Genomic DNA, 14377 nt, shown 5'->3' on the forward strand with positions numbered 1-14377 from the left:
ATTACCTCTCTAAGTAATGGTAATTAATAATTCTAAGGAAAGGAGAAAGTACTGTACTTACAAAAAGACAGTAATATAACCCTTTGCTTATTCATTTTGGAAAGACAGTAATATAACCCTTTTCTTATTCATTTTGGATTTAGCTAGGATTTATGTCTCAAACCCTAAGGCCTGGAACACCAGAAGAGGCATTAGGCACACACTTGGCAATGCCTGACATTTACTACTTAGCCTTAGGGCCTGGGAGATAAAAGGAACCAGTGAAGAATGTGACACAATAGTGATCATATGCCCAAACTAGGGAACTGGCCACTTCTCTAGCTTGTTTTTTGCCTAATGGAATGTGTGCTTGTGTTGTTTGATATTCTGCTTTTCAAGAGAACCTGGACACACAGATGTTTAAGTGAAATCTCTAGAGCTTCCACATATGTTCAAGATCTCCTCCTCCTTTCTCCTTTCCTGCCTTCCTTCCTTTTATATACCTTCCTTCTTTTTATTCTTTAACATCAAATATGTGAAAGTTAAATGCTGAAACCAAGCAATTTTGCAAATTTAAGTCAACTGGTTTGTGATTTCTGGTTGAGACAAAACTGTGCCTGAGAATCCACCTCCAGGGTTCTAAGAGTTGCATCTATTGTTGGACTAATGTCTACGAAAGTTAACAAACACACATGCCCATAGTCTCATTGAACTGGTAGGAATTAAAAGTTAAACCCAGGTCCATGCAGCTTCATGTCCAGGATTATTTCTACTATGCATTTTGGATCTTAGTCTATAGAAATAAGCTCTACCTACTGTTATCCAAAGGAAGCATAAAAACATGATATTTTATATGAATACAAAATTTTATATATATAGTCATGATCACACATGTTTAGTTAATGTATTAGGCACCTGAATAGAAGAATTTTCATAATAAGATTGATAAGATATATTCAGCATCAATCCTATATTTGTTAAGTAGAACCACACAAAGTTCAACAATGACACCCCTCTGGAATCTTGGGACCCCCAGAAGCCCTGTAGCTGAATGGCAAACAGAATGAGGCTGGTAATGAGTTGCACTGGGTCAAGTCCCTGCCCCAATATTTACTAAAAATAAAATGTTCAATGGTGTCTCAGCCTTCTTAAGCTTCATTTCCTTTATAAGATAAAGGAATAATAATAACATTACCTATCTCAAAGTGTTATTTAGAGAAACACAGAATTACAAATGTAGAGAGTGCAACAGAGGATCTAGTGTATACTATGCACTCAAAAAATAACATAGTTATTGACACTATTTTATTCTAGGACTTGTGGGTCAGCTTGTGACAAAAACCTCAAAATTTTGATTAAAAACTTAGAAAATTATCTTTGGCACTCAAATCACAGACAGAAGGTGATAAAACATTTTACTGCTGCTGCTTTCTATTCTGATTTACTGCTACAAACACCCCTCCTCCCCCAAAAGAAAAAAAAAGTCTGTGAGGAACCTCTGTGAGGAGGTAATTGTGTGAATTTGTGTGTGTGTGTGTATATGCATGATAGATATCTATACTATATTTTAGACTAAATTCAGAAGTTTTCTCATTTGCATATAGAGTATATTTCTATCTGCAGGAGGCCAGTTGGACCCTGTCTGTATTTGGAAAACCATTTAGGGAAACTCTAAGTCAGCTTAAAATGTCAAACAATTCTTTGTGGCTCAATGGGATTTTAGGCTTTTTTCAAAAATTTCTTCTTTCCACTTTTTTTTTTTTGCATTTTTCTTTCTTAATGAACATGTAATATATTTAAAACTAAAAAGTTTTACTTTAAAAGGAAAATAGCTCAAGAATTATAATATTCATAAGTAGTTAGTGATTTTTGCTATGACTAATAAAATCAAATAAAAATATGTTAATATTTGCAAGTACTTTTGAGACATTATTGGCTTTGAGAATTTGATCAGAATGATCTTGAAATACAGACTGTAATTTCTCTTGAGTAGAGTGGAAAGATAATTTAAGCCAACACATTTACCTTAAGTTATATAACAACAAACCTGTATTTTTTATTGAAAATGTGACTTAATTGACTTCTACTCAGAGCAAGTGGTTCAACTATTCATAACAAGATAGTTTAAACCCTATGCCATTTATCACTCATTAAGTCACTTAATGATTTAAAACAAAAGGGATATATTTAACTCATGAATCTGTGGGTCAGCTGAGTCATTCTTTTGGTGCCAGCCATATTTAGCTGATCTGAGCAGAGCTCACTCATGTATCTGCAGTCATCAGGTCAGTGGCTGGCCTAGGATGTCCTCACTCCCATGTCTAATGATTGACTGGCTGTTGGTCAGGGTGAAGATGGTGATGGTTCACTTGTCTCCCTCCAGCAGGCCATCCTGGATTTGCACACATCATTGGTTGCAAGAATCTCAAGAGAGTAAAGCCTGGACTTGGAATTGGCACACCATCACTTCTGCTGCACTTTTTTTTTGAGACGCAGTCTCGCTCTGTCGCCCATGCTGGAGTGCAGTGGCGTGATCTCGGCTCACTGCAAGCTCCGCCTCCAGGGTTCATGCCATTCTCCTGCCTCAGCCTCCAGAGTAGCTGGGACTACAGGCACCCGCCACCCTGCATGGCTAATTTTTTTGTATTTTTAGTAGAGATGGGGTTTCACCATGGTCTCGATCTCCTGACCTCGTGATCCACCCGCCTCGGCCTCCCAAAGTGCTGGGATTACAGGCGTGAGCCACCGCGCCCGGCCATGCTGCATTCTTTTGTTCAGTGTCACTCATCAGGCACAGTCAGATTCAAATAGTGAGGAAAGAGATTTCACCTCTTAATGGTAAGAGCAGCAAATCACACTGCACAGGACATGGATACAAGAAGTAAACAATTGGGGGTCATTATTGAAATTGATTAATTATAAACCTTGCTGGTATTTGCAGGTATGCAATCAAATATCCCACAGGATCAAACTCCTGGCGTTCAAACATTGATGGTATTAAAATAAATGGGTAGGTATGGCAGTATGTAGAGACACAGTGTACTGCATCAACATTTTAGGTATAAAACTTCTAATAGCCTAATGTCTCATTCCTTGTGTTCTCACTTTTCCATTTTAATGGAAATGTCACACATTTGGTTCTTTCACAAAAAAGAAAAGGCAACTGTGTTCCAAAGAGCCCCTGTCCTTCTGCACTTCTGCCTGCCTTTAATGTAAAACATCCCAACCAGGACCAGCAATCTCTTTCCTCTTCTCTAGGCAAAGTTAGACTCGGTTCATAAGTCTTCTAGATGCTCTTTACAATTTTACTCAATAACTTAACTTCAATACCAGTTCCAAACAGTAGTTGTGGTTTGAAGGAGAAAACCAGTGGTATGCTATGAATTCATGTAAATGAAGTAATTGACTATGGTTAAGAGTTGAGCAAGAACTTTTTTGTCACGGAGAAGTAAGTTTCACTTACTGAGTAGAACAGTAAACAATTAGAAAATGGATTTTCTGTAGGTGAAATTAAGATTATATAGTACACAGTATGTGTTGTTTATGTGCTGGGGGTGGGAGCAGAGGGCTAAGGAACAATATATCTGGCACTATTTTCCCCCTACTTAACATACAATCCCCTTTATCTTCCTAGTTAATAGAACTACAACTTGAGAGAATGAGAGTATAGATGGCACCAAAGTGCCCAGCACCCAGTGGTGACAAATCATGACTTGTCTAAGCCAATATTGTTAAACCTGCCCTCAGCTTGTCTAGATTCCCTTATAGACAAAGGTGGCTATATAATCAGTTGTTGACCAATGAGTCACAAGAAAACATCTAGTAAGGGTAGGGATTTGGGGAAAATAATGTAAGTTTTAAAGACAGTATAAATGCACATTTCTATTTTTCTTTTTTAAATTTTTGTGGGTATATAGTAGGTGTATATATTTATGGGTACATGAGATGTTTTGATACAGGCATGTAATGTGAAATAAGCACATCATGGGGAATGAGGTATCCATCCCCTCAAGCCTTTATCCTTTGAGTTATAAACAGCCCAATTACACTTTTAAAGTTATTTTAAAATGTACAATTAAGTTACTATTCACTATTGTCACCTTATTGTGCCGTGAAATAGTGGGTCTTATTCATTCTTCTTCTTTTTTTTGGTAGCTATTAGCCATCCCCCTCTCTGCCCTCCACTACCCTTCCCAAACTCTGGTAACCATCCTTTTACTCTCTATGCCTGTGAGTTTAATTGATTTGATTTTTAGATCCCAAAAATAAGCGAGAACATATAATGTCTGTCTTTCTGTTCCTGGCTTATTTCACTTAACATAATGATCTCCAGTTCCATCTATGTTGTTGCAAATGACAGGATTTCATTCTTTTTTATAGCTGAATAGTACTCCATTGTGTATATGTACCACATTTTCTTTAACCATTCATCTGTTGATGGACACTTTTGCTTCCAAATCTTAGCTATTGTAAACAGTGCTACAACAAATATAGGAGTCCCTACTGATTTCCTTTCTTCGGGTCTATACTCAGCCAGTGGGATTGCTGGATCACAGAGTAGCTCTACTTTACTTTAAGTTTGTTGAGGAACCTCCAAACTGTTCTCCATAGTGATTGTATTTATTTACATTCCCACCAACAGTGTATAAGGGTTCCCTTTTGTCCACATCCTTGCCAGCATTTGTTATTGCCTGTCTTTTGGATATAAACCATTTTAACTGGGATACGGTGATATCATATTGTAGAGTTTTTTTGTTTGTTTGTTTTTTGTTGTTGTTGTTTTTGAGATGGAATCTTCCTCTGTCACCCAGGCTGGAGTGCAGTGGGGCAATCTCAGCTCACTGCAAGCTCTGCCTCCTGGGTTCATGCCATTCTCCTGCCTCAGCCTCCTGAGTAGCTGAGACTACAGGCATCTGCCACCACACCCAACTAATTTTTTGTATTTTTAGTAGAGACGGTGTTTCACCCTGTTAGCCAGGATGGTCTCAATCACCTGACCTCGTGATCCACCCGCCTTGGCCTCCCAAAGTGCTGGGATTACAGGCATGAGCCACCACACCCAGTCATCTTATTGTAGTTTTTTTTTCTGATAATCAGTGATATTGAATAATTTTTCATATGTCTCTGCCATTTGCATGTCTTTTGAGAAATGTCTGCTGAAATCTTTTGCCCATTTTTTATTGGATTACTAGACCTTTTTCTAGAGAGTTGTTTGAGCTCCTTATATAGTCTGGTTATTAATCCCTTGTCAGATGGGTAGTTTGCAAATATTTGTTCCCATCCTGTAGGTTGTCTCTTCACTTTGTTGGTTGTATTCTATGCTGTGCAGAAGCTTTTTAACTTGATGTGATCCCATTTGTCCATTTTCGTTATAGTTATTTGTGCTTGTAAGGTATTTCTCAAGAAATCTTTGCCCAAAAACATGTCCTAGAGAGAGATTTTACCCAAAGTTTTCTTGAAGTAGTATCATAGTTAGAGATCTTGGATTTAAGTCTTTAATCAATTTTGATCTGATTTTTCTATATGGAAGAGCTAGCAGTCTTTCTATTTTTATTCTAGTTTTATTCTTCTGCATATGGATATCCAGTTTTTCCAGAACCATTTATTGAAAAGACAGTCTTTTCCTTATTTGGATCTTCTATTTTTCTTGGCACTTTTGTCAAAAATGAGTTTACTGCAGGTGTGTAGATTTGGTTCTGGATTTTCTACTCCATTCCATTGGTCTATGATTTTTTTTTTTGTTTTTTTTTTGTTTTTTTTTTTTTTTTTTTTTTTTTTTTTTTTTTTTTTTTTTGAGACGGAGTCTCGCTCTGTCGCCCAGGCTGGAGTGCAGTGGCTTGATCTCGGCTCACTGCAAGCTCCGCCTTCCGGGTTCACACCATTCTCCTGCCTCAGCCTCTCCGAGTAGCTGGGACTACAGGCGCCCGCCACCACGCCCGGCTAATTTTTTTTTTTTTGTATTTTTAGTAGAGACGGGGTTTCACTGTGGTCTCGATCTCCTGACCTCGTGATCCGCCCACCTCGGCCTCCCAAAGTGCTGGGATTACAAGCGTGAGCCACCGCGCCCGGCCTTTTTGGTTTTTTTTAATGTAAGTAAGTATCATGCTGTTTTGGTTATTAGAGCTCTGTAGTATAATTTGAAGTCAGGTAATATGATTCCTCCAGTGTTGTTCTTTTTTGCTTAAGATAACTTTGGCTATTCTGGGTCTTTTGTGGTTCCATATAAAAATTTTAGAATTGTTTTCTCTATTTCTGTGAAGAATGTCATTGAAATGTTGATAGGGATTGCACTGAATCTGTAGATTGCTTTGGGTAGTATGGATAGTTTAACAATATTGATTCTTCCAATTCATAGACATGGAATATTTTTCTATTTTTTGGTGTCCTCTTCAATTTCTTTCAGCAGTGTTTTAGTTTTCATTAGATCTTTTACTTACTTGGTTAATTCATAGATATTTAATTTTATGTGTGGCTACTATAAATGGGTTAACTTTTTAAATTTCTTTTTCACATTGTTCACATATAGAAATACTACCAATTTTTGCATGTTGCTTTTGTATCCTGCAACTTTACTAAATTTGCTTATCAGTTTTTCTGTGGAGTCTTAGGTTTATATAAATAAAATATTATATCAATCATCTGCAAATAAGGATAATTTGACTTTTTCCTTTCCAATTTGGATGCCTTTTATATCCTTCTCTTGTCTGATTGCTCTAGCTAGGACTTCCAGTACTATGTTGAATAGGGGTGACAGTGGGTAGGTATCCTTATCATGTTCCAGATCTTAGAGAAAAGACTTTCAGTTTTTCCCCATTCAGTTTAATACTAGTTGTGGAGTCTGTCATACATGAGTTTTATAATCTTGAGCTATGTTACTCCTATCCCCAGTTTCTGGAGGGTTTTTATTATGAAGGGATATTAAATTTTATCAAGTGCTTTTTCAGTATTAACTGAAATGATGTTTTTTATCCTTCATTCTATGTGTATAATGTATCACATTGATTGATTTGCATATGTTGAACCACGTTTGCATCCCTCAGATGAATCCCACTTGGTCATGAGAAATAATATTTTTAATGTATTGTTGAATTCAGTTTGCTAGTATTTTATTGAGGATTTTTGAACCAATATTTATCAAGGATATTGGTCTGTAGTTTTCTGTTCCTTAATATGTCCTTCTCTGGTTTTGTTATCAGGGTAATACTGGCCTTATACAATGAGTTTGGATGTATTCCATTCTTCTATCTCTTTCAGAATATTTTTAATAGGATTGGTATTAATCTGCCTTTAAATGTTTGGTAAAATTCAGCAGTAAAGCCACAAGATCCCAGGCTTTTTTTTCCTGACAGACTTTTCATTATGATTTCAATCTCATTACTTGTTATTAGTCTGTTTGTTTAGATTTCTTCATAATTCAATCTTGGTAGGTTTTATGTGTCTAGAATTTTATCCATTACTTCTAGATTTTCCAATTTATTGGCATATAGTTGCTTATAGTAGCTGGTAATGATCCTTTGATTTTCTGCAGTATTGGTTGCAATGTCTGCTTTTTATCTCTAATTCTATTTATGTGTGTCTTCTATTTTTCTTGGTTAGTCAGGCTAAAGGTTTATATTTTTTGGTATCTTTTCATAAAACCAAGTTTTAATTCCATTGATCTATTTTTGTTTTCTTCATTTCAATTGTTTTTACTTTCTACTAATTGTGGACTTGGTTTGCTCTTGATTTTCTAGTTCTTTAAGATGCGTCATTGGGGTATTTATTTGAAGTTTTTTTTTTTTTTTTTTTTTTTATGTAGGTACTTACTTATTGCTGTAAACTTCCCTCTCAGTACTGCTTTCTCTGTATCCCTGATGTGTTTCCATTCTCATTTGTTTCAAGATATTTTTCATTTTCCTTCTTATTTTCTTCATTCACCCACTGGTCATTTAGGAACATATTGTTTAATTTCCAGGGGTTTCTTTAGTTTCCAAAATTCCTCTCGCTATTCATTTCTACTTTTATTCCATTGTCATCAGAGAAGATACTTGATATTATTTCAATTACTTTGAATGTTTTGAAACTTGTTTTGTCTATCCTTGAGAATTATTCATGTGCTGAGGAAAAGATTGTGTATTCTGCAGCCATTGGATGAAATGTTTTGTAAATATCTATTAGGTCCATTTGTTCTACACTGCAGATTAAGTCTGATGTTTCTGTATTAATTTTCTTTCTGGAAGATCTGTCTAATGCTGAAAGTGCTATGTTGAAGTCTCCAGCTTTTTTGAATTACAGTCTCTCTCTTTAGCTCTAGTAATACTTGCTTTATATATCTGAGTGATCCAGAATTGAATGCATATAGACTTAAAATTGTTATATCCTCCTGATGAATTGATCCCTTTATCATTCTATAATTACCTTCTTTGTCTCTTCTTATTTTATTTTTTTTGAGATGGAGTTTTGCTTTTGTTGCCCAGGCTGGAGTGCAATGGTGCGATCTTGGCTCACTGCAACCCCTTTCTCCCACGTTCTAGTGGTTCTCCTGCCTCACCCTTCTGAGAAGCTAGGATTACAGGCACCCACCACCATGCGGGGCTAATTTTTGTATTTTTATTAGAGATGGGGTTTCACCATGTTGGCCAGGCTAGTCTTGAACTCCTGACCTCAGGTGATCTGCCTGCCTTGGCCTCCCAAATTGCTGGGATTACAGCCATGAGCCACTGGGTGCTTCTTATAGTTGTGGTCTTGAAATCTCTTTTGTCTGATATAAGTACAGCAACTCCTGCTCTCTTTTGCTTTCCATTAACATGGAATATCATTTTCCATCTCTTTATTTTCAGGTTATGTGTATTTTTGTAGGTGAAGTGTGTTTCTTCTAGGCAACAGATCACTGGGTCCTGTTTGCTCATCCATTCACCCACTCTATGTCTTTTGATTGGAGAGTTTAGTCTATTTATATTAAATGTTACTATTGATGAGTTAAGGGCTGATTCCTGTCATTTTGTTATTTGTTTTTTGGTTGTTTTGTGATCTTCTTTCCTCTCTTCCTGTCTTCCATATAATGAAGATGATTTTCTCTGGTGATGTACTTTACTTTCTTGCTCTTTTTTGTGTATGTTTCCATTGTATGTTTTTAGATTTGTGGTTACCACGAAGCTTTGCAAATAGTATCTCATATCTTATTATTTTAAACTGATGACTCCTTGACACTGATTGCATGAGCAAACAAGCAAATATAAAAACTAAAAGCAAAAAGAAACAAAAAGAAAAATAGAAACTCTACTCTTTAACTTCATCTCCCTGCTTTATAACTTTTGTTGTCTCTATTTATCTTATTTTAGTATGTCTTGAAAAGTTGTTGTAGTTATTATTTTTTATGTTTACCTTTTCATGCTTCTACTTAAGAGTGGTTTACACACCACAGTTACAGTGTTATAATAGTCTGTGATTTTCTGTTTTGTACATTCAAATGATTTTTTTGTTGCTCATTAAAAACTTTTTCTTTCATACTGAAGTACTCCCTTTAGCATTTATTGTCAGACAGGTCTGATGTTGATGAAATCCCTCAGCTTTTGTCTGTGAAAGTCTTTACTTCTTCATGTTTGAAGAATATTTTCACCAGATAAACTATTCAAGGGTAGAAGTTTTTTTTCTTTAGGACTTTAAGTATGTTATGCTACTCTCCCCTGAAAAGGTTTCCACTGAAAAGTCTACTGCTAGATGTATTGGAGCCCCATTTCTTGTTATTTATTTTCTCTCGCTACTTCTAGGATTCTTTACCTATCCTTGACCTTTGAAAGTTTGATTTTTTTTTTGAGGTGGAGTCTCACTCTGTCACCCAGACTGGAGTACAGTGGCACAATCTCAGCTCACTACGCCTGCTGGGTTCAAACAATTCACTGCCTCAGCCTCCCAAGTAGCTGGGATTAGCGGCACCATGCCTGCCACCATACCCAGCTAATTTTTGTATTTTTGGTAGAGATGGGGTTTCATCATCTTGGCCAGGCTGGTCTTGAACTCCTGACCTTGTGATCCACCCACCTTGGCCTCCCAAAGTGCTGGGATTACAGGAGTGAGCCACTGTGCCTAGCTGGAAGTTTGATTATTAAATGCCTCAGGGTCATCTTGTTTGTGTTAAATCTGCTTGGTGTTCTATAACCTTCTTGTACTTTCTCTAGGTTTGGAAAGTTACCTATTTTTATCCCTTCAAATGAACTTTCTACTTTTATCTCTTCTTCTACCTCCCTTTAAGGCCAATAACTCTTAGATTTGCTCTTTTGAGGCTATTTTCTAGATCCTGTAGTCATGCTTCATTGTTTTTTATCATTTTTTCTTTTTATCTCCTCTCTGTATTTTCAAATAGCCTCTATTCAAGCTCACTAATTCTGCTTTATCCATTCTGCTATTAAGAGACTCTGATGCTTTACTCAATATGTCAAATACATTTTGCCATTGCAGAATTTGTGCTGCTTTTTAAATTTTTCAATCCCTTTGTTAAATTTATCTTATAGAATTCTGAATTTCTTCTCTGTGTTATCTTGAATTTCTTTGCGTTTCTTCAAAACAGCTATTTTGAATTCTCTGTCTGAAAGGTCACATATCTTTGTTTCTCCAGGATTTTTTCCTGGTGCCTTATTTAGTTTATTTGATGAGATGTTTTCTGGATGATGTTGATGGTTACTGATGTTTGTTTGTCAGCGTCCAGGCATTGAACAGTTGGGTATTTATCATAGTCTTCACAGTCTGGGCTTGTTTGTAGCCATCTTTCTTCAAAAGGCTTCCTATGCACTTGAAGTGACTTAGGTGTTATAAGCTAAGCCAAACTGCATTAGGGGGCACACCCAGCCCAGTAACACTGTAGTTCTTGCAGACTTCTAGAGATACTGCATTGGTGGTTTTAGATAAGATCTAGAAGAATTATCTGCATTACCAGGCAGAGACTCTTACTCTCTATCCTTACTTTTCCACATAAATGATGTCTGTCTCTCTGTCCTGATTCAGGTGACACAAGCCCCCACTGTGGCCACCATCACTGGGACTGCACTGAGTCAGACATGAAGCCAGCACAGTACTAGTTCTTGCTCAAGGCCTGCTGTAACCACCACCTACCTGCCACCTATGTTTGCTAAGTGCCTAGGGCTCTGCAGTCAGCAGGTGGCAAAGCCAGCCAGACTTACTTATGTTCTTCTCTTCAGGGCAGTGAGTTCTCCCAGGCCCTCCTGCATCCAGAGATGCTATCTGGAAGCCAGAAACTGGAGTCAAAAACCTTAGAAATCTACCTGGTGCTCTATACTACCATGGCTAAGGCCACTCTTCCCTGCCCTTCCCACAAACCAAGGAGCCTCTCCCTGTGGCTACCACTACCACAGGCTCACAGGGAGTACTATCAGGCTACCACTGATGTTCACTTAAGGCCCCAAATCTCTTCAGTCAGCTTGTGGTATATACTGCTAGGCCTGACACTTACCCTTCAGGAAAGTGTGCACCCCTGTGGCCCAGGGCAGGTCCAGAAAGGCCATCTAAGAGTCAAGGCCTGGAATTGGGGACACCAAGAGCTTGGTGCTCTACCCCACTGTGGCTGAGCTGGTACCAAAGGTACAAGACAAAGTCTCCTTTACTTTATACTCTGCCTTTCTCAATTAGAAGGAGTCTTCCCCTTTAGACAACACAGCTAGGAATGTGCTGAGTCAGACCTGAAGCCAGCATGTCTAAGTCTCACCCATAGCCTAGGGTATGTATTACCTGAGTATCAGTGCTCATTATTCAGGGTTCAAGTGCTGCTCTTTAGTTGGTAAATGATGAATCCTGCCATGACTGCTTTCTTCCCTTCAAGGCAGTGGGTTCCCTTCTGGCCCAGGGTGTGTCTAGAAATGTCATCCAGGAGCTAGGGGCTGGGATGGGGAACTTCAAGGCTCTTCCCAGTGCTCTATTATACTGTGACTGAGCTGGTATTCAAAGTCCTCTTTACTCCCCACTACACCCACTTCTCTCCTCAAAAAGGAAGAAGTCAGTTTTGTTGCTGCGAGCTCTGCTGCCTGGTGTTGGAGGAGGGGTGGTGCAAGCACTCTCTTAGCTGCCCCAACTGGTGTCTCATTAGGATATGGGCACCCAACATCCACTGTCTTCATGCCCAGGGCAGTGCTAGGACTTACCTTAGAACTGTAGTCCGTGTGACCTACACTGCCTTCCAAGTTTGTTTAGAACCCCAGAGCACTTTATCCCATGGTGGTGAGGCTTGCTGGAGCTCAGTTGCTGACTGCTGGGATTGACAGTTCCACTCTGGCTGGGGCTGGTCTAAAATGCTCTCTCCATGGGTGGGCATCAACTGAGTTCAGGCTGGGTTTGCTTTCCGCTATGACAGGGCAGCAAGGGGTTCAATGCACTGTCTCACAGGCACTGAGATTTCCCTTCCTCAAATACACAGATGCTCCATGCCACACAGTCATAGTAGTGGGAATGGAAGAGGGGTGGCATTAGTGATTCAAAATTGTTTTTTCTATCCTCTTCAGTGCTTCTTTCAGTGATACGAAGAAGTTAATATCAGGTACTGTGATTGCTCACCTGAGTTTTGGTTCTTATGAAAGTGCTTTTTTATGTAGACAGTTGTTAAATTTGGTGTTCCTGCAGGGGGGATGATCAATAGAGGTTTATATTTCGCCATCTTGCTCAGCCTCCCCCATCTGTTGAAATAATTTAAAGTGAACTAAATAAATGGAAAGATATTCCATGGTCATGCATCAGAAGACTTAATATTGTTCAGATGGCAATATACCCCCAAATTAACATACACATTCAATGCAAATCCCAGCAGGCTTCTTTGCAGGAATAGACAAGCTGATTCTAAATTCATTTTGAAATTTAAGAGATCCAAAATAGCCAAAATAATGTTGAAAAAAGAACAAAGTTGGAAGACTCATACTTTCTGATATTAAAACATACCACAAACCTGTAGCAATTAAGAAAGCATGGTGCTGGCATAAAGATAGACATATAGAATGAATGGTATAGTAGTGAAAGCCCAGAGGCAAACCTTATTTTTACGTTAAATTGATTTTCAGAAAGATTGCCACGATAAATCAATGGGGAAAGAATAATCTTTTCAACAAATAGTGCTGGGAAACTATATTCACGTTCAAAACAACTGAACTCCCACTCCACATCAAACAAAAATATTAACTCATGATCACTGATCTAAATGTAAATCCAAAACTCTAAAGCTCTCAGAAGAAAATACAGGAGAAAACCTTCGTGACCCTTAGTTAGGCATACACTTTTATACAACAGAATAAAGCCAAGCAACAATTTTAAAAAATAGGTAAACTGGACTTCATTAAAATTAAAAATATTTGTGTTTCAAATGATACATGAAAAAGTAGAAAGATAAATCATAGAATGGTGAAAATAGTTGTAAATTATATATGTGATGAGACTTGTATCTAGAATATATAAGAATATTACAGCTCAATAATAAAAAGACAATTTAAAAATGTCAAAAGATTTGAATAAACATTTCTCCAAAGCAGATACATAAATGGCCAATAGACAAATGAAAAGGTGCTCAACATTGTTGACCATCAGGAAACTAATCGTGCTGTAGCATTTTAATTTACATTTATCTTAAGCATAAGGAAAGTCATAACCTCTTGGCTCTTCCTGAGAGTCATGAGAGTCCCTAGCTCCTGGATGACATTTCTAGACACACCCTGGGCCAGAAGGGAACCTGCTGCCTTGAAAGGAAGGAACCAGTCGTGGCAGGATTCATCATGTGCCAACTAAAGAACACTCGGACCTTAAGCATAAAAGAAATGTAAATTAAAATGCTACAGCTTAAAAACATGAGGATAGGGTTATACATTAACCCCACCTTTCCTTTCATGTTCTAGGATAGAACTAATGTTTTACTCTTGTTAGGAGAAAGTATACTTACACATTTGATGCTTTTTTAAATTTAAGGTTAACAACTAAAGACACACACACACACACACTCCACATCATTAGAGAAAAATTTTACAAAAATCAACTCAAAAGAAGCTGGAGAATTAAAGAAACAAAGAAAAACATATGTTATGATGGTGTAAGTCCAAATATATCTGTGGTTATAATTCATATAAATGGATTAAAATCACCAAATAAAAATCAGCGGTTTTCATATTATAAAAAATGATAGAAACAATAAACCAATGGGCCAGAGTAGTACTAAGTCAAGGTATATGCTACTTCCTGGAGAAACATCTGTAAAATCTAAGAGAAGAGTTTAAAATACAATAATGAAAAAGATACATCATAAAAATCAGGCATCCCCAACCCTGGGAGCGTGGACTGGTACCTGTCCATGGCCTGTTAGGTACCAGGCAGCACAGCAGGAGGTGAGCAGCTGATGAGAGTGCATTACCACCTGGCTCCACCTCTCAGATCAGCA

This window comes from Symphalangus syndactylus, chromosome 1 (assembly GCF_028878055.3).
Source record: "Symphalangus syndactylus isolate Jambi chromosome 1, NHGRI_mSymSyn1-v2.1_pri, whole genome shotgun sequence".
NCBI classification, from domain to species: Eukaryota; Metazoa; Chordata; class Mammalia; order Primates; family Hylobatidae; genus Symphalangus; species Symphalangus syndactylus.